We start from the raw sequence: 19,306 nt of genomic DNA, 5'->3' as shown, positions 1-19,306 counted from the left end.
GTGACAGAGGAGCATAGAGTCATGTGTTTTCTGGTGTGACTTGCTAGATGTAATTCTCCAAACTGAGCCTGAAGTTCCTGCCTCAGATATGGGGTGATTTTAAATGGTGAACAGTTGGTGAGCATTTTATTTAGTATTTCTATGGAATTTTGAAATAAATTTTTATTTGAGGCAAGTAGTACTCATTTTGATTGACAATTGCCATTGACAGTTGTGATTTTAAATATATTTTTATAAGTATAATAGGTAAGGTGAATTAAAAAAATAAGTAGACAAAAATAATACAAGTGCCAAAATTGCAAAGTTGACATGGAAATAAATATGTATGGAAACCTGTAGAAGACATGAGTAGGCAGGAATCTTCCCAAACTCAGCAACAAACTGATTGGTTCAGGGTCTCTGTGAGGTGCTGTCAGGGACTTTCATCCTTCCTACTTTCCCTCTTCCTCCTCTAGATCTACAATAATCTTCTTGTACCTGAGGGAGACTAGCCAATATTGATTCAAAACACACTTTGGAGACTGGATTTGACTTCATACTCTGGCTCTACCACTTTGAAGGTCAGTGGCCTTGGGAAGGAAGATTTACTTTCTCTGAGCCCTGGTATCCTCATCAATGAAGTGGGGATGTTCTGGTCTCTGGGTTCTTGAACAGTACCATGAGCTGACAAAGACAGAGACTTCACAGCTTTATGAAGTAGACAGTTGTTCCCCTGCAAATCAGAGGGGAGTCTGGCCAGAGGGTGTTATCTTTATACAATATTTGTTTTCTCTTCTTCCAGAAGTAGCTCCTGGTTTTATCTGAACTCTCCCCCTGCATTTCACCCCATGTGGGGTGAGTGGGGCAGGTGACAAGGCCTAAGAAGTCACAGCATGGAAGGCCCCTGAACAAGGAGACACTTATCCTGCCAAATTGGCTTGAGTTGGTCCAGACAGATTAACAGGCCTAGAAATGATTGGTAGGAAGTAAGCATGGAAAGCTTAAAATGGAATGGGAACTGATAGGAATAGACATTGGATCACTGGAACCTGCTGTGCCTGCATTCAGAACTACCCACAGGGTTTTTACTTGTAAAAGAACACAACCCCCCCTACACATACACACTACCTTTGCCTATGTTAGAGTTGGTTTTCTGTCACTTGAAACCAAGAGTATTGACAGACCTATTATTTTTCTCAATTCCCTTTTGTAGTAATTGAGGGAAAATAGAAGGATAGCAGGGAACAATGGAATATATCTCCAAAACAATCAAATAACCCAATTAATAAATGTGCAAATATACTAAATGGACACTTCTCAAAAGAAGAAATACAAATGACCAAGAAATATATAAAAAATTATCAAACATCTTTACCAATTATGGAAAGGAAAATCAAAACTATATTGAGATTTTACCTCACACAAGTCAGAATGACAGAAATCAAGAATAAAAACAATAAATACTTCAGAGAATGTGGATAAAAAGAAAAACTTTCATACAGTTTGGAGGAAAGTAAGTAATGCAACCACTATGGAAATAATATGGATGCTCCTCAAAACACTGGGTGTGAAGCCACCATATGCCCCAGCAGTACTGCTCTTCACTATTTAACCTGAAGAATTGAAGTCATCATGCTACAGTGGAACAAACACACATACCCATGTTTATAGCAACACAGTTCACAATAGTCAAAATATAAAACCAGTCTATTGTCCATCAATAGATAAATGGATACAGAAAATTATATATATGTATATATGTATATATATATACATACACCCACACACACAATGTATATATGTATATATACATACATATATATATATATATACACACACCCACACACACAATGTAGTTTTACACATCCATAAAGAAAACTGAACTTAAGTCTTTGCAAAAAAATAGATGGAACTAGAGGCCATAATGTTAATGGAAATAAGTCAAACCCAGAAGGTTAAGGGTTATATATTATATATGTAAGCTAGAGAGAAACAAAGAAAACAAAGCAGATCGTAAATCTTCTAAAAATCAAAGGAAGATCAGTAGAGAAAAGCGACAAAGGAGTGGGATGTAGGGAGGGAGGAGGGAAGTGCTGGGGATTGATATTAGCCAAATAATATTGTTATATTTTGGGCATGTACAAATATGTAACAACAAATTCAAGCATTATGTACAACTGAAACCAGTCTTAAAAATCAGGATTGGGTTCTTTTTCCTCCTCCATTGAAGATTAAACACCCAAGAAGTGCCAAGGCAAGAAAAAAGTTTCATTTAATGAATAGAATGAAGAGAGCGAGAGCAAGAGTGAGAGAGAGTGAGAGAGTGAGAGAGTGAGAGAGAGAGAGAGAGAGAGAGAGAGAGAGAGAGAGAGAGAGAGAGAGAGAGAGAGAGAGAGAGAGAGAGAGAGAGAGAGAGAGAGAGAGAGTTCTCTGGAAAGGAGTCCAGTGCTCATGCCCAAAGGAGTGGGGGTGAACTTTCCCTTTATAAATTCTAGATTTCCTTTTCTTTCATGTCCCCTCCTCCTCTTATCTTGCCTCTGTGGCCAAAGATGACCAAAAGGGCAGGAAGAGAGCAAACAAGGTGGTGATTGCTTTTATTGGAAGATGTGATCCTTCCTCTTCCCCAGGAGCTATCAGCAATCAACTGATGATGAGTGATATCTACCCATCTCCCTTTCTTTGGAAATCAGCTATTTGCTCTTTGTCCTGGTCTCACAACTGTAATGCACCAATAAAAAAATGTGACAAAAAATGTTTAAATCCATACAAGCTTTGAGAATGACCTAATACTGGCCACATGTTGAAGCATGACTTTAGACAGTCCCAGAGACATGTGTCTGCCTTCAGGGATCGCTCCCTATTCAAAGAAGGTTAAAAGTTACATTTTACTACTGGGCTGGTTTGTAGATGAATATAATCCAGGACAGAATGTATTTATATATTTTTCTTAGGATTTCAAAATAAAACATTTCCATGCAATGTAGGCACTCTGCCTACTGTCAAACCTGAAAGTGCTTGCTTTTTTCTGTACTATGAATAACATTTTTGTCAGTGAGCATACTTTTGAAACCAAAAATTGCTTTCTATTTTAAGGAAATAATTTTAACTAGATCTACAGTGGATATTAAGAACCACATCAACTGAGGCATATTTCTTGAGTAAATAGGAGAGGTATAGCCCTGTGGATTCCAGTTTGTGGGGTATCAGAGCAACAATCCCTTCTGATTAGTCAATTGTAGTTGCAGTTTGATTGGGCCAAACAGGAAGAAAGGGCAGAGCTCAGAGCACTGCTCACCTTTAATTGGCTAAATGCATTTTCTTATTGGACACAGCATTGGTCAGAACCCATGTGCTGGAGATTGCAGGCAGGAAATGATCATATGAAATCATGCTTGTTGTACAGTGCAGAGGCTTCCCCTTTGTACTTGTAAATCTCTAGCATGAAAAGCATCACATGTAAATCTTTGCAAAAAAAGTAATGAAAAATCATGTATATCTTGTAGAGTCACCTAAAACCTGGCTTTGGGGAATATGAATGATGAGAATCCTGGCATCATTGACCATTTGCATGTTGCAGTGGGAAACAAGGGCACTTGATACTCAGAAATGGGTCCAAATTTATCTCCTGGTAAACATATCTGCTAGAGTGTGAGAAGGGCAAAGACACTCCTAATGTTTACCTCTATTCTTACACTTTCTACCTTTGACTCTTCCTGAAAGAGCTAGAGACTGAGGTCTCTGAAATCTTGACAGTGTATCTGGAGTAAGATCAATGCAGATCATGAGAGTTTTCAAATGTTTAATGTTACAGAACTGGTGACTTCTGGGAAATTGAGACAGTGAAACAGCTCCTCTTCAAACCCTAACTCTTGTGATCAAGTCAGAAAGACTTCAGAAATGTCACTCAGAGTAATAGAAATGTGTTTATTGAAGGGATAGGACAAGGGAATAGGACACTCTGGAGGAAGAGAGTGAGTCCTCTCAGAAATGAGAGAGACTGTGTGCCTCTTCTGCACTGTAGTTTCATTAGAGAGTCCTAGAGAAGTTTCCCGATAGTCAGAACAATGTCCACATCTTGATTTTTGACTGACAGCTTAATGATTTCAGACTGTCAAGTCCCCACTGCTGAAAGAATCCTAGGTGACTTTCACCCATGCTGATGGTTTCTCATTGAATTCTCAACCAAAATTCTTACAGATTATATGATTAGAAGGAATTGTCCTTATCACATTGAGTTTTGGCATCTGGCCTGTGGAAAGGGTCACTAAAATCTCCCTTCCTTATCAACATTATATCAGGACTGTATTTCTCCTGCAGAAAACTGGTAGTTTCCTGAGGAATATGACATATCCTGTCCACTTAGGCCTGGCAGGGTTGCAGGTAAATTGCTTCTTGAAAAAGAAAGCAAGTGGGAATCAGCACAGTGGGCCCACTTTATAAAATTATTCTCTAAAATTCATGTGCTCACATCTGTCTGACCCTATCTTTTAAGAAGAAATAGTTCTGTCTAAGTTATACTATGGTTGAATGGTTTTCTAGGAGTGGGTCCCAGACCAACTGAGTTTCACCAGAGAACTTGATAGCAATGCAGATTCTCAAGCCATACCCCAGACCTACAGTATCAGATGCAGGGATCCTAAGTTTCAAGATCTCTCCAGGTACACAGTTGCAGTTGACCACCTGTTTTGGTCTTTCCTCCAAGAACATGATCTTTTTCACCACTTTGAAAAAACCCTTTTTATGATGATCTCACTGACTGACACTGCAGGCAGACAGGCTTCCAGTTTTAGTCAGTTTCAGCCCAGGTAGACAGACCCTGAGATACAAAAGGCTGCACAAGCTGTTCCCTAGCACCCAGGAGTCCAGAGAATTCTGTTGCAGTGTCCCCTTTAAAATTCACAACCACACCAAAGATTTATAGCCAAAGCCCTGTAAATGCTTTGACCTTTACTTCTCTTCCACAGGTGGAAGAATTAGCTAATCTGTTGTTTAAAAAGCTCTAAAAACCATATCACTGCACCATGATCATGATTGGGAGGACTACAATTAAGAGGACCACGTTTTTCCTGTATGGAAGATCCTGGGTCATGGTGTGCAGACCCCTGCAGTTTCCCCTTGAGATCACTAGATGGTGAGAGTGCACTTTCCTGCAAAAACCAAAGGGCCCTCTGCAGTCAGACTTCTGGCTTCTCTGAGCCCCATCAGAGTCCCTAAATTGTCAGTATGCTGAGGACGATTTTACTGTGGTGTCCAGGAAGTGATGTGTAGCCAGGGGCATTGACTGAAGGGAGCAATGACCTTGGTACTGCAGCAGGAAAATCCTGGGGGTGGCAGAGCTCTGGTCACAGGCCCTGATAATACCAATGAGTAGGAGGAGAGGTTATAAAGTCATGACAGGCCATTTTCTTCTCATTGGGAAGTCTAATCTGATTGTAAGAACACCGAGGAAAGAAAATGACCTGCCCTTTATGGTGCTTTAAAGTGTTCATTGGGAAGGTAACTGAGGAAATGGAAAGAAAACTAGTATTTGAAACACCAGTCCAAGTCTAGCTCTACTACAGACTATTTTGGGCTTTTGTCTGTTCCTGTCCCTCTTATTTGACCCAAGTTTGCAGCCATGATCAAAGAAATTATGTGCAATAGAAATAGTGCTTGCACAATTACCACTTTCCAGATGTAGAGACTTTTCTCCCCTCCCATCTCTTGCAGCCATTCCTATACAGCAGCACAAAGATGGGGAAGGCCTAACAGATACAGAGAACTGGGTGGGCTCCCATGACCCAGGCCCAGGTACTTGGGCTATGGATGCAATTGTCCTGGCTCTTTTGAGAAGCTTTGCAAGTTTGGCATTCTTGTAAGGGTATTTTAGGTTTATTTTAATCTGGTATGGAAAGACTCACAGAAACAGATTTGAATTTCAAAGGCTTCTACAGTTTTTATAAACAGTTGTGCCAGGCAATATGGGAAGCACCAGAGTTGGTCAGGATGCAGAGAGTGTGGAAGATGAGGGAGAACTTGGGAAAAAGACTTTATATTATTTGTTCAGGAAGAAAAGAGGAGGCAGCATAAGCAGGTTTAGGATTAGTATGCTTCAATAATTTCAGTTGGCTCTAGTAGACAAGGACCATCCCTTGTTCTCTGGGACCTGGGCTTGGTATGATTAAGGCAATCAAAAGTGTCACAAGAGGTTTGAAGACCAATAGGGAAAGAATTGGTGGTGTGGGAACTGGATCGGTTTGTGTAAGGTAAACATGCTGGAGAGATGGCTGACTCTCTAGGTATTAGCTATCTCCAGGAAGGCATGTCCTGGGTTATCGCGTTCCCTGCCCGCAGAGAAACACGACACCTGGTTGAAGTTTCAATGCTTTATTGCGCGCTGTCCTTCTGCTTCTATCGTTTCTTTTTCTTATCCTCCTTCCTTCCCCAGCAGGGAAGTTACAGACCTTATATAGGTAAAACCACCAATCAAAGGAGAGCACACGAGGGAAAAGCGTGGACAGATACAGAGAGCCAAGCAGGGCATACCGAGATCATGCGTTGTGCATGAGACCAGAGAACCAGTCATAAAGACTTCCTTAAAATGATGTCAGATGTTTGTGCAAAAGTTAACTGCTCTGGCTCACTGCCAGGTGCCATCTTAGCCACACCTAGGGCCAGGGGTCCCGGGTACCCCGACAGTTCCCCCTTTTTTATTATAAAATTAAAGCTCGGGACTGTGCCTGTCTTAGGTTGAGTGGTCAGCATATGTCCTTACCCGTCATCAGAGTCTGCAGAGCATGCTGCAGCTCCTGTCTTAGGTTGGTACATAGCCACCTCCTTCATTACCCATCTTTGACTACCGGTCCAGCATCGAGAGCCACACTTGTGGGGAGCTGCCGGCCTCTAGGGCGGTCATGGCCTGATGAAAGATAATCCGATCCCTGTTTTGGCTGGCTCGTAGACGCACAAACAGACGAGTGAGGAAAAGGATACCAATGAGGAGAAGCAGTCCCAAAGTGCCCAGACCTGCCCACTGTTTTACAAAATTGAAAGCAGAAGAAAACCATTTAGCCATCTCAGATACAGAAGCAATATGTACCCCAGTAGAATTAACTTTGACAATTTCGGCTCTAAGTTGTGAGGTAAGATTATCAAATTGAGATGACCAAGTAGAAGTAAGGTAAAGTGACAAATTACTAGATAACTTAGCTGCAGTGCTGAAATTATCATATACAATAGGGGTAACACAAACAGCTCTTAAAGAGTAAACACATCCCAGTCCCAAAAGTTCTTGTAATATGTCCATTTGTTCTTGTAATAGGTCCACTCTTTGATTCACCAGGAGTAAGCCTGCCCTTAAATGTTGGTTTAAAGTCTCTTGAGTTTGTAAGGCAGTAGCTGTGTTTTCAGCTAAACGGTTGACTGCAGTCGCTGTCTGTATAGTAGTTGTCAATGCAGCAGCTGCAGTCACGGCAGCCGCCGCCGATGCAACAACGGCTGCAACCACAGCTGCCGCGATGCCAAATTGTCTTTTATTTCTTGATAGTAGCACTGGTAATTCTGCATCTGTAACAGAGACTGGGATAGGTAGGAAGGTAGGGATGCGCATTAAGACCGCGCGGGAGAAATTGGTAGCATTCCAACATTGAGAAAGGTAGCAACTAGATTGAGAGCAATCAAGGGTTGTGTTATTGGAAATATTGGTTAGTAGAAACATAAAAGAAGGGAACACACAGGCTGGAGTGGATGAGAATGTAATGTTTTTAGTACAGTTAGTAGTAGTCTCAGCTCCAGCATTTTTTTCCGCTCCACGTCGAAGAGTTCCATTCGCATTGTCTAAAAGATCCTCCTTTAAGAGCAAAAAAAAAGGTTGTAAGTTAGTATATCCTGAAGTCGAGGTGAATAGCAACCAGCTATTAAAAGGATTAACGCGCTCCATGCCCAAGTTGGCGTCATGATCAGCAAAATTATCAGTGGTACGCTGGGAAGTAAAATTTGGTGTGAAGAAAAATCCATGCTGAACCGGGGTTGCTCGCTTGGCATTTTGACAACCTGTCCAAATGGGAGGTGTGGAAAATTTTGGATTACATGGAGGAAAAATTCTGGGAGTTTTAAATCCATTAGTGGGAAGAGGTAATTTGTGAGGTAGCATTATCCTCAGGTATATCAAAGCATAAGGCTCCAGGGAGGGAGATAGCGGAAGAATTATATGGTTGAGTCTCTGGATCATAAAGTGTAGTGGGTAATATTAGTTAACGGTAAAGGATATGGCCAAGCTTTAACTATTGCCCACAGGTCAGTCTTTCAGGAACCCAGATCGGAGTTTGTTGATCCTGTGGAAAAATACAAACAGACCCTCAGACCCAACATAATACTGGATCTGGTCCAGCAACCTGTCAATATGTCTTTCCACTTGGCCCATGTTTGAGGGATAGGGGAAGGGTTGCTATGGCGATCAGCTGCAGAGTGTCCATAATTGTCTATAGTCAAAAAATTTAAAATAAAAAGAACCAGATTAATTTTGTCCTTGGGAGATTAAAAGGAGGCTCCTATTCCCCCTTTTTGTTTATTAAGACAATTTTTTAAGGTGAGATGCGTCCTCTCGACTATACCTTGTCCTTGTGGATTATAGGGAATACCAGTAATCAATTGAATATTAAATGTTTGTAGAAATAGCCGGAAGCTTTTGGAGGTATAAGCAGGACCATTATCTGTTTTTATAACTTTAGGTATGCCCCAGCAAGCAAACGCTTGTAGGCAGTGTTGAATGACATCTTTTACCTTTTCTCCAGAGTGAGCGGAAGCCATGATGACCCCTGAAGCAGTGTCTACTGACACATGTACATACTTTACAGTACCGAATTTAGGAATATGAGTTACATCCATTTGTTAAACATGATTAGGTAACAATCCCCTGGGATTGACTCCAAAAGATTGTACTGGGATCAAAGGAGCACAGTGTTGATCATTTTTACTATTTGTCGAGCCACACATTTAGAGATAGGAAATTTTTTACTCAAGGTAGTGGAATTTACATGGAATTTTTTATGAAAGAGTTTTGTTTGTTTTTCTATGGAAAAAACAAAAACGGATTTGGTAGTCATATCCACCAAATCATTTGCTCTAGCCAAAGGTCCCGGTAAATTAGAATGAGCCCTAATATGTCCTATATAGAATGGATGTTTACGCTGCAGAATAAGGTTTTGTAGTGTAGTGAAATAGGAAGCCACAGTGGATAAAGAAGAAATACATGGCACAGTTTCAAGAACACTTAAAGCATTAACAACATATGAACTATCAGATAGGAGATTAAACGGCTGATTATCTGTTACTTTAAAAGCCAACACCACAGCTGCGAGCTCAGTAACTAGTGCCGAGTTGGATTGAACTATTATAGTATGAAGTTGATCATGAACAAGTGCAGCGCCTACTCCATTATTACATCTATCAGTAAATATAGTTATATAATTTTTAATAGGTTGGGCACTAGTCACTTTTGGAAAAATTATGGGAGTAACTTTACAAAACTGAATCCAAGGATGTTGGGGATAATGGTTATCAAACTGAACTGAGGTGGTGGAACAATATAATACTGACCAATCATCATCATTATTGCTTAGCCATTTAATTTGCTGAGTGGAATAAGGGGTTATAATGATAGAAGGATGGATTCCAAAGACAGTAATGCAAGATTCTATTCCCTTAAATATTACTTGAGCAACAGCTTTGGGATATGATTGTAATATTTTAGCTGGTAGGAATAGGCATTAAGACTGCTCATGAGAACCTAGAAGCATTCCAACATTGAGAGAGAAGTTTGGAGAATAGCAGCTTGATAAATACCCTGTTTTAAAACTTGTATACTTGGAAAATATGAATACATTTAATATACAAGGAGTGACCATTTTACAATTACTTTGACACTTTAATCTTATTAAATTTAGTTTTTAAAGAAAAATTTAGACTCTGTAACATAGTACAATACTCTTAACAGTTGTTTAACCATAATTGTATAAACCCCAATTTTTAAGACTAATTGTTTTAAAGAATAAAACTTAATAGACACAAAGTTAAGAGTAAATTAGTGTTTCTAAGAAATCCTTGTTATTTTACCATGTTATTTTACCATATAGATTAAACTTTGGCTTATATCAGAACATTAGTATTTCACCTTAGGAAAAACCTTAAATAGCTTTAGCTGTTTTACATACATACAACCAACTTAGTTACACACAGACTTGTTGAAACTTGCCCTTCACTTACACACAGACTTTTTTAGCACTCACTTAGACCCTCATGTATTTCATTATATAACACTTTTTTATCCAGAAAGATTTTCTTCTTCACTAAATATAGTTGTATTTTTAGAACCTTTTATTTTTTCTTTTTTATGTGTTGACCCCCTTTTGTTCACATTCTGAAACAATTCTTATGAAATTTCTGAAGTTAGATAAATTACACCATTTTAACAAGATAAAATACTTTGTTGTTTATAGTACTCTAACTGAAACACAGTTGAAACCTTTAGAACCCTTTTTATATAGAATTGTACTTGTTAAGACATAACTCTTAGTAACCTTGTTTTTAGTCAAGATATTAGACAAGTGTCCTGAACAGTATTTGCTGTCTCTTTTCTGTTGAAGAAAGGTCCTAGAAACAATTGATATTAGACATTGTTTAACATCAACATTCCATTAGTTTGACCACCTAGAGACTTGTAAGTTATTTTTAAAGACATTTTACTTTTATTAATTTACTCAATTTAAATTGAACCTTTTTAAATCACGTGAATAAAAGTATTTGGATCCATTTTTAAATTTTAATTTTAGGAGCACTCAGTTTTGATACAGACAAAACATGACATTAGACAGCACAACATCCACATAACACAAAATCAAAGGCCTTGTAACTTTATAGGTGAATCTCCATTGCAATGTAACAGATGTTTAAAAACTTTAGTTGAATAAAAAATAGAACTGATCAAAAAGAAAAAAAAATCATTAACCTAGGTATGTAGGATCAAAATTATGAGCTCAAAAATACAGCATTAAAGAAAAACAAAACAAAACAAGAATCCTGGAAAATGAGTTAGTTTTGTGTAGCAGCCCAGAAGTTTAAAACGGACACCTTTTTTTTTTTTTTTTTTATCTTTAGGTTACTCCCCTTTCCCGCTGAGACTGCTGCAGTTCACATTCCAATGTAGGCTTCAGCAAGGCCAGGCAGGGGGGAGGGAGGATCACCCAGGACTTTTTAACTCTTTTTTTTCCTGGTTGAGAAATCAGGTTAGGTTTGAATGCAGAAAATCACAAAACATTATTTCTTACTACTTTTGAGGAATGGAGCTGCTGAGATCTCTGCCTAGGGGGATTGGACTCGGGGGAGGACTGCTTCAAGAACACGGGTGTTCCCTCCCTAGGTGGCCATGGAGCTGCGTGGAAGGGATCAGGAGGGGGGCCTTTTTCTGTCTCTTGTGATAGTTTCTCTTGATCAAACAATCCTGCATTTAAAAACCGAGGGGCTTTATCTTCTACAGTTTTTAAAAACTTCCTAGCTGAGGAAACCTTTAAAGGTGTTCCATTAGCCTTTAATAAAGCCTTTAATAGACCTTCCATGTGCACTCTAGACACCTCAGAACCCATGATTAATTTTCTGCGATCACTTTTCGCATACCAGTTTCAGTTCACTGGACCGCGTTCCGCTTGGTCCGGGTTGATTGATGGTGGCCTTTCACGCACCACTTTCACTTTAATATCTCTAATGTGGACCGCTTTTCGCTTAGTCCAGGGTGTAGACACCTTTCGCGTGTTACTTTCACTTTAATACTTTTAAGGTGGACTGCCTTTCGCTAGTCCACTCCGAGCCACATTTCGCTTGGCTCTGTCCCCGGACTGCCTTTCGCTAGTCCTTACTTTCACTTTAATCAGACCGCATTCCGCGTGTCCCTGGACCACCTTCCGTGTGTCCTGACTTTAATTGGACCGCATTCCGTGTGTCCCTGGACCACCTTCCGTGTGTCCTGACTTTAATTGGACCGCATTCCGCGTGTCCCCGGACCACCTTCCGTGTGTCCTGATAGTCGCTTTACCGCGAACGTCAAGGCTGCCTTTATCACTCCTTTTTTATTATTTATAACATTAATCTCTAAAACTTACCTAGGTAGTTGCTGTTGGTTTGTTGTTTCCCGGGTCGGGTTTCGGCACCACTTATCGCGTTCCCTGCCCTCAGAGAAACACGACACCTGGTTGAAGTTTCAATGCTTTATTGCGCACTGTCCTTCTGCTTCTATTGTTTCTTTTTCTTATCCTCCTTCCTTCCCCAGCAGGGAAGTTACAGACCTTATATAGGTAAAACCACCAATCAAAGGAGAGCACACGAGGGAAAAGCGTGGACAGATACAGAGAGCCAAGCAGGGCATACCGAGATCATGCATTGTGCATGAGACCAGAGAACCAGTCATAAAGACTTCCTTAAAATGATGTCAGATGTTTGTGCAAAAGTTAACTGCTCTGGCTCACTGCCAGGCACCATCTTAGCCACACCTAGGGCCAGGGGTCCCGGGTACCCCAACACTGGGTGCAGTGTCATATGTCTGTAATACAAGTGACTCAAGGAACTGAGGCAGGAGGCCAGTCTGGGCCATTTTGTGAGACTCTACCTTAAAATAAAATTTAAAAAGGGTCTAGGGATCTAGTTCAGTTGTGGGTGAGTTGTAGAATGCTCCTGAGTTAAATCTTAATAACCACTCCCAATCCCCCAATGCTCATGCGCACACACACACACACACACACACACACACACACATACAAAACAGCATAGGAGGGCATGCCCTTCAGGGTCAGAAAAGCCCCAATGTCAAAGATATAGTGTACCAACAATAAATGGCATGGTTAATGGAAGTAGTTTCCATTTCCAGAAAGGAAGAAAGTGTAACTCTGCAGGTGCTTCTAGCATGCCTGCTCTCTGGTGTCTCTAGTTCAGGACGTGTTTATGGTCTTTCAGATCACATGCTTCAGACTCCAGACTCCTGAGTGACTGCAGAACACGAGGAGTCGATCATTTTAATGGAAAACCTTCCAGTTTTAAATAAAGCTTGGCCAGCAGAGCAGAGAATGCAGATACTCATCAATAATCTGTCCTTTTATCCCCAATCTGGAAAGAGCTCAGGATGCTTGGGACAAGAATAGACTTCTCAGAGAGAAGAGGGCAGTGAGTTGGATTTGCAAGATATTGTTTCTCACTGGATTTTATATTTTCTCTAATTGCAACTTTGAAGAGGAAGTGAAGCACCATGCAGACCACCCTGAATGTACGGGATCAGAAGAAGTCAATGGGTTTTCTTTGCAGTTGGCATGAGAACTTCCCAGGACACCAGCTGCAGTGTGGGGTCGTGGATTCCAGTGGTTCTGCATGTTAATTTGTGTGTGTGTGTGTGTGTGTGTGTGTGTGTGTGTGTGTGTGCATGCAGGTGAAGTTCTCCATGGCTCATTGTGCATGCTTGGGATAGAGAGGTAAGACTACTTTCTCAATAGGGGGTTACTAGTTACAAGGAATCTTGCCTGATATTCAAGGAAAGGCATCAGGCTTTACATCAACAACTCAACTTGGACTGGAAAACTTTTGGTAGACTGGCCAAACTCATTGACAGAGAGACTGTAGCACAAGAATCAGGCCCAAATTATTAATTTCCTTGTCCCCAGATTTTAACATGCCATGTCTTCCTCTCCCCCTTCTTTTTTTCTTTTTTTTTCTCCCTCACCTACTATAAAACAATCACTGTTCTTGAAACACTGGGGACAAAATAATGAACTAGAAAAAATCCAGTGCCTTTCTGATTAGCATTGATGATCGATACCAGGGTTCCTGATCTTCAGCATGATTAGTGTGAGAGACCAGATGCTTCTTTGTGTTGAGGGACTTCCCTGTTTATGATGATGTGTTTACTAACATCATGGTCCCTGCCTAATAGATAACCTAGCACAGACACCTGCAATTTTTGAGAGTTAAAAATGTCCATAGAAAGGCCCAATATCCCCTTGATGTGACCATTGCCCTGACTGACAACTGAGGCAGACAGCTAAGTTCCCACCTGCAGTGGAATTTGCACAGATGTCTCTGTGACCACATGAGATCTGCTCAGGAGTATGCTACTGCTCACAGAGTCTGGATTAGCAGGACTTGCAGTGAGTTTTAGTATATGTCTGTTTTGAGACAGTTATTGACCAAAGACTACCAAATAAAACCCTGGTCAAGAGAGACTCCATCTTAATATAATGGTGGATTATTCTGGAGACATTTCAGTGACAGCAAAAACCAGAAGTCAGCAGAGTTATCTGAGAATAATTTAAAGACTAAAATGGTCTTCCCTGTTATTCCCTTTCAGCCTGTCCTTCACCTTGAAATAACCCACAGTGAGAGGATGAGCCTATTGGTGACAGGCCTCCATCATAATGTTTCTTTTTACATAAAATTCCAAGTCTTCCTGTGTCTCTGTAGCCCCTAAGTAGTAGGCAGAGTGTGAATGACTTTATTTGTGACTGAAGCAGGAGTGAGCCTCAGCTTTTGCCAAATTTACCCCAATATTTGTTAAAGGCATATTTGTCTGCTTCCCATAACATCTCACAGAATGGTACCATCTGATTCTGGAATCCAGTACAGAAGTTACCCTCTACACCCCTGCTTGTCCATCCCCCTATTAAGATGAGGTTCTTTCTCTGTTCCTCTGTACAGTATTGATAGGTAAATTAATAAAAGTGTTATGATTCAGATATGAGGTGATTCCCAAAAGCTCATGTGGGAAACAATGCAAGAGGTGAAATGATTGGGATATGAGAATTTTACCCTAATGAGTTAATCTTCTTGAATAAAATAACTGGGTTTTGTTTATTAACTCTTCTTTCCTATTCTCTCATAATGTAGGGAGCATTCAAAAATGTGGGATAGGGAGTTCTACCAGCAATCTCCTTGTGCATGTGTATAGACATTTTCACTCTTTGCTATCAGACTGTGGTTTTGTGACTCCCTTTTCTCTAGGGCAATTCTCAAGGAGCTAACTGCTTCTCTGGTGTTCTCTCACTGCTCCCTGCAGATAAGATTTATAGCACTAATTATACTGTTCTGTAGTATGACACTAATTATACTGTTATGTCATTCTTAGTTTGCTTATATACTCTGCAAAGCTGTGGCTTCCTAGGGAGGATAGAATAAGTCATTCTTCTGTATGAGTTCATTGCTGAGTGAAATGTATAAGTGCTGTATGTTTAGCTAAATATTTCCCAAGGATAAGATCAAAAATGTTAAATTGGTACCATAGCAGTTGGGACAGTAGAATAATGAGTTTGAGATATTATCAGATTCAGTTGTACCAAAAGTATAAAATGTTCAAGTATTCCACATAAATAAGAAAAGGGAGAAAAATAATGACAGAAACAGAAAAACTTGCTTTTTAGCTAATCTTCAAGGAAGTAACTTTGATAGTTGCCATTATATTATTTTTTACATAAAATACTTTTATTTTAGACATGCAATAAAGCTATTTCAGGATCTGCTAATTTACAGCAAGCAATTGTATACAGATAACAAAAGTAACAACTTGCTACCGATCAGCATACAGCATTCAAAGCAAACAAGCATGAGAAAATGCATATTTGTGTAGCATTGAAACCATATGAACAACATATTGCAGGGTAGGGGGAGGGATGGAGGGAAAAACTGTATATGAAACATCAGAGTTCCCCAATGCTTTAAATGTAGTGCATTACAGCAAGAATGGTATGAATAGAAATAAGAGATCTATATACCTACCTAATACAAAGTTTGCTGGTAGATCTTTCAGTGGTAAACCAGTTGAGTATCTTCTGTAATTATTGTGTAATGACAACTTACTGAACTCAGCCTTAAAACTCCCTAGATATACATAATGAACAATTTGGTTCTTTTCCTTTTATAATAAATTATGCTTATAAGTTTTATTACAAGCATATACAGTACTGATCAATGTTAAAAATTTTTGTATTTAGAAGCATAAAACTATAGTTAATAAAGTATTAAATATTTATATAAACACAACATATTAGGAAACCTTTAACTAGGAAAATACAAACATTTAAGGGATCTCACTTTGGGATATTCTCTCTTGGGGCCTGATGACTTCTGCACACTATATGGACCACTGGGTGCAGGTTGGGTGGGACAGTGCCTGGGTGACTCACTGTCCCCCAGTATAGCTGATACAGGGCTTGGGCTGTCTGCAGCAGGAAGCTCTGAACCTTGCAGCATGTCTTCGACCACCCATAGGAAAAAAATTATAACAGCTGCACTGTAGAAATATCCAAACCCTATGAACTTCAATGTAGTTGGAGTTGATATGCTGGACAGACATATAGATCCCTCTGGAAAGCTGTGCAGCCACAGACTTCTCAGCATACAGTGGGGAATTCCTTCCTTCCCTGAAGTCTCTTATTGGTGCAGCAAGAATCAAAACAACTGTAAGAATATTCTGTAGTTGATCCTGTAGAGAAAACAATGGAACTTAAAACTACTAATATTCCTTTACAAATATTTCAGGGAATGAGAGACTTACATAAAAATTACATCCTTAATACAAAGAAAAGACTGTTCTGATTCAGGAAGGCATCATCTCTGTGCAGGGAGTCAGCCTTAGCAGTTACCTGGAAGGGTTGATGGCAAGCATGATATCTTCCAATGCTGGTAAAGTCTAAGAAGCAATGGAATGGGTAATATATAAATTAAATGCTGAGATCAAAGAGTTGACAGCTTTGGCAATAAGAAGCACAAGAATACTGATGATGATGGCAGCATTTGTAGAGAAATATAAAAGTCAGTATGTATCAGGTCCCTAGGTCTCTCCAAGCAGACAATGTATTTATTTGTCATTAAAAACTACAACTATATTTTAGGTAGAATTTTTTTTAATATTTTTTGAGTTGTCAGTGGATCTTTATTTTTGTTTATATGTGGTGCTGAGAACCAAACCCAGTGCCTCACACATGCCAGACAAATGCTGTACCACTGAGCCACAACCCCAGGCCCTATTTTAGGTAGAATTTTAAAAATAATCTGAAGTAAGGCTATATGACTTTATATCCAAACAAAGATACAAGGCTTCTAAAATCCAAGGAATCATCTGAGGTTAGTGAGCTTGAAATGACTAATTTCTAAAATTCTAGTATTTATGTAAAAATTTAACAATTTTTTAAAGAGTACTTGGGAAAATTGGTATTGACATTGAGTCTCCTTAAAATATAATTTTAACACTTTTCAGATTTTGGAACTGTACCTGACTCTGGACCAACCTCAGAAGCAAGCAAAATCACTTTGGTAATACAGAATAGAACAGCGGTGCATGAGGGAACTCACTCTAAAAGGAGAAATCATATAGTTTTAAATACATTAAACTGTATAAAATAACCTGCTATCCTAGAAACCACTGTTTTGATATGGTACTTAATGATAATTTTGGAGTGAAAATTATTATTAAATCTAAAATATGACTCCAACATAAGTAATATGCTATTGTATTAAAGAGTAGTGAATTGCTTTGCCAAAGTTTTGTAACTTAATAAAGGTATTACCTTCCTTGAATTTGATTTAGCATGCAGTACTCTGGGCTGGTTATGTTAACTAAAAAAAAAAAAAATTCACTACCTGAGTTCTGCAGCACTCTTAGAACACTGAAACAGAACAGCTTTTCAACTCTTTTAGCATTTCACATTTGCCTAACTTATAAACGGCCATTGTCAAAATAATGGTTTTGAAATTGCTAAGGCATGATATGTCAGGTTATTTGAATATAAATACTTATTGAGGTAATTGTGACTACAGAACATCTTTTTTGACATGGAGAGCCTTACATCATTTAAAATTGCTCAGATAATGTCTTCATGTGAACCATAAATCCCAAGTACTTAAAGTTTTACATTATATGGTTCCACTGTGAAGTTGTGGGGACATTTTGGGAGAAAAAAATGAATACTGGAGGGTGTGGAGTGGCCCAAATTAACCACTGAGTGAAACTCACTGCAGGTTTTTCTTTGTTTGATTCATTATAAACAAATGGGGTAAAACTTATTTCTCTGGTTGTACATGAAGTAGACTCATACCGTTTGTGTAATCTGTTTGTCTCAATCTGTCCACTGCAGGCTTTTTTTTGTTGTTGTTTTTTTATTCATTTTGACTTTTCTTTTTTTTTCTTTTCTTTTTTATTGTAAACAAATGGGATACATGTTGTTTCTCTGTTTGTACTGTTTCTCTGTATGGTGTAAAGGCATACCACTTGTGTAATCATAAATTTATGTAGGGCAATGTTGTTTGATTAATTATGAGATATCCTTATTTATTTTTCCAGAGTGGTTGTGATGTGAATAACAAACCAAAAAATGTATTTTATTTAAAAATAAATGGTTGGGGATATGGCTCAGTTTGTAGAGTACTTACCTGTGAAGCACAAGACCCTGGGTTCATTCCCTAGCATTGCAAAAAAAAAAAAAAAAAATATATATATATATATATATATATATATATATATATACACACAGCTACACACACACACACACACACACACACATACATACATACAGATAAACATTTAGGTATTGAAATAGTCTTAGAATTTTTGAATTATACAAATAAGATCAGTATTGATATATGGAAAGGGGTATCACTGAGCAATATATAGTGCAGAAGGGACATTTCTGACATGGCTTTCTGATAGTTCTTAAAGATATTGATCAATATCATTATTCGGCACAAATGTGATTCAATAATTGTGGCTCTACAAAATTTCTTAAATTAATGTTTCAACCTTAAATATGGTATACTGGTACATATTAATTTTACTTTCTTGTATTATCTCCACATACCCTTTTATGTAATACATTAGAACATTCTAACTCAGTCTGCAAGACAATCCCACTATAGTTTTGCTTTTCTTTTTTATTCCCCTTCAGCAATTGAAGACTGAACCACATGAAATATTATAACATTGCTTATTTTAACAGAGTACTTTAGTCAAAGTCTCTTTGGTACACAATAATGAACACTATATTTTTTCTTATACAATAATTATAGATGCTTCATTAATTGTAACATGTTTGTGTTAAAGATGAACTATTATTCAAAACATTCACATGTCATACACTGTCAAAGGAATTTAAATTATTTGTGAACAAGTTACATTAAGATCATATATAGCGATCCAAGATGGCGGCCTACAGGGAGACTGCACCCCCTGTCGCTCCAGAACCCAGGAGTTAAGAAGGGGAGGCATTGAGAGACTGGGACTGAAGTAGAGCCACGGGTGAGTCTGCCCACTGGGTAAAGCTCGGCCCGG

At 38.9% G+C, this 19,306-nt stretch overlaps 1 pseudogene; it reads left to right on the top strand.

Annotated features, from left to right (window-relative positions):
• Nucleotides 1–16,817, top strand: part of LOC124974649 (PRELI domain containing protein 3B-like) — a 34,440-nt pseudogene extending 17,623 nt beyond the window's left edge.
• The last annotated feature ends 2,489 nt before the right edge of the window (nucleotides 16,818–19,306 follow it).

Source organism: Sciurus carolinensis, unplaced genomic scaffold (genome assembly GCF_902686445.1).
Source record: "Sciurus carolinensis unplaced genomic scaffold, mSciCar1.2, whole genome shotgun sequence".
NCBI classification, from domain to species: Eukaryota; Metazoa; Chordata; class Mammalia; order Rodentia; family Sciuridae; genus Sciurus; species Sciurus carolinensis.
Note: the sequence above shows the minus strand (reverse complement) of the source record. Positions and strands in the feature narration are given on the sequence as shown.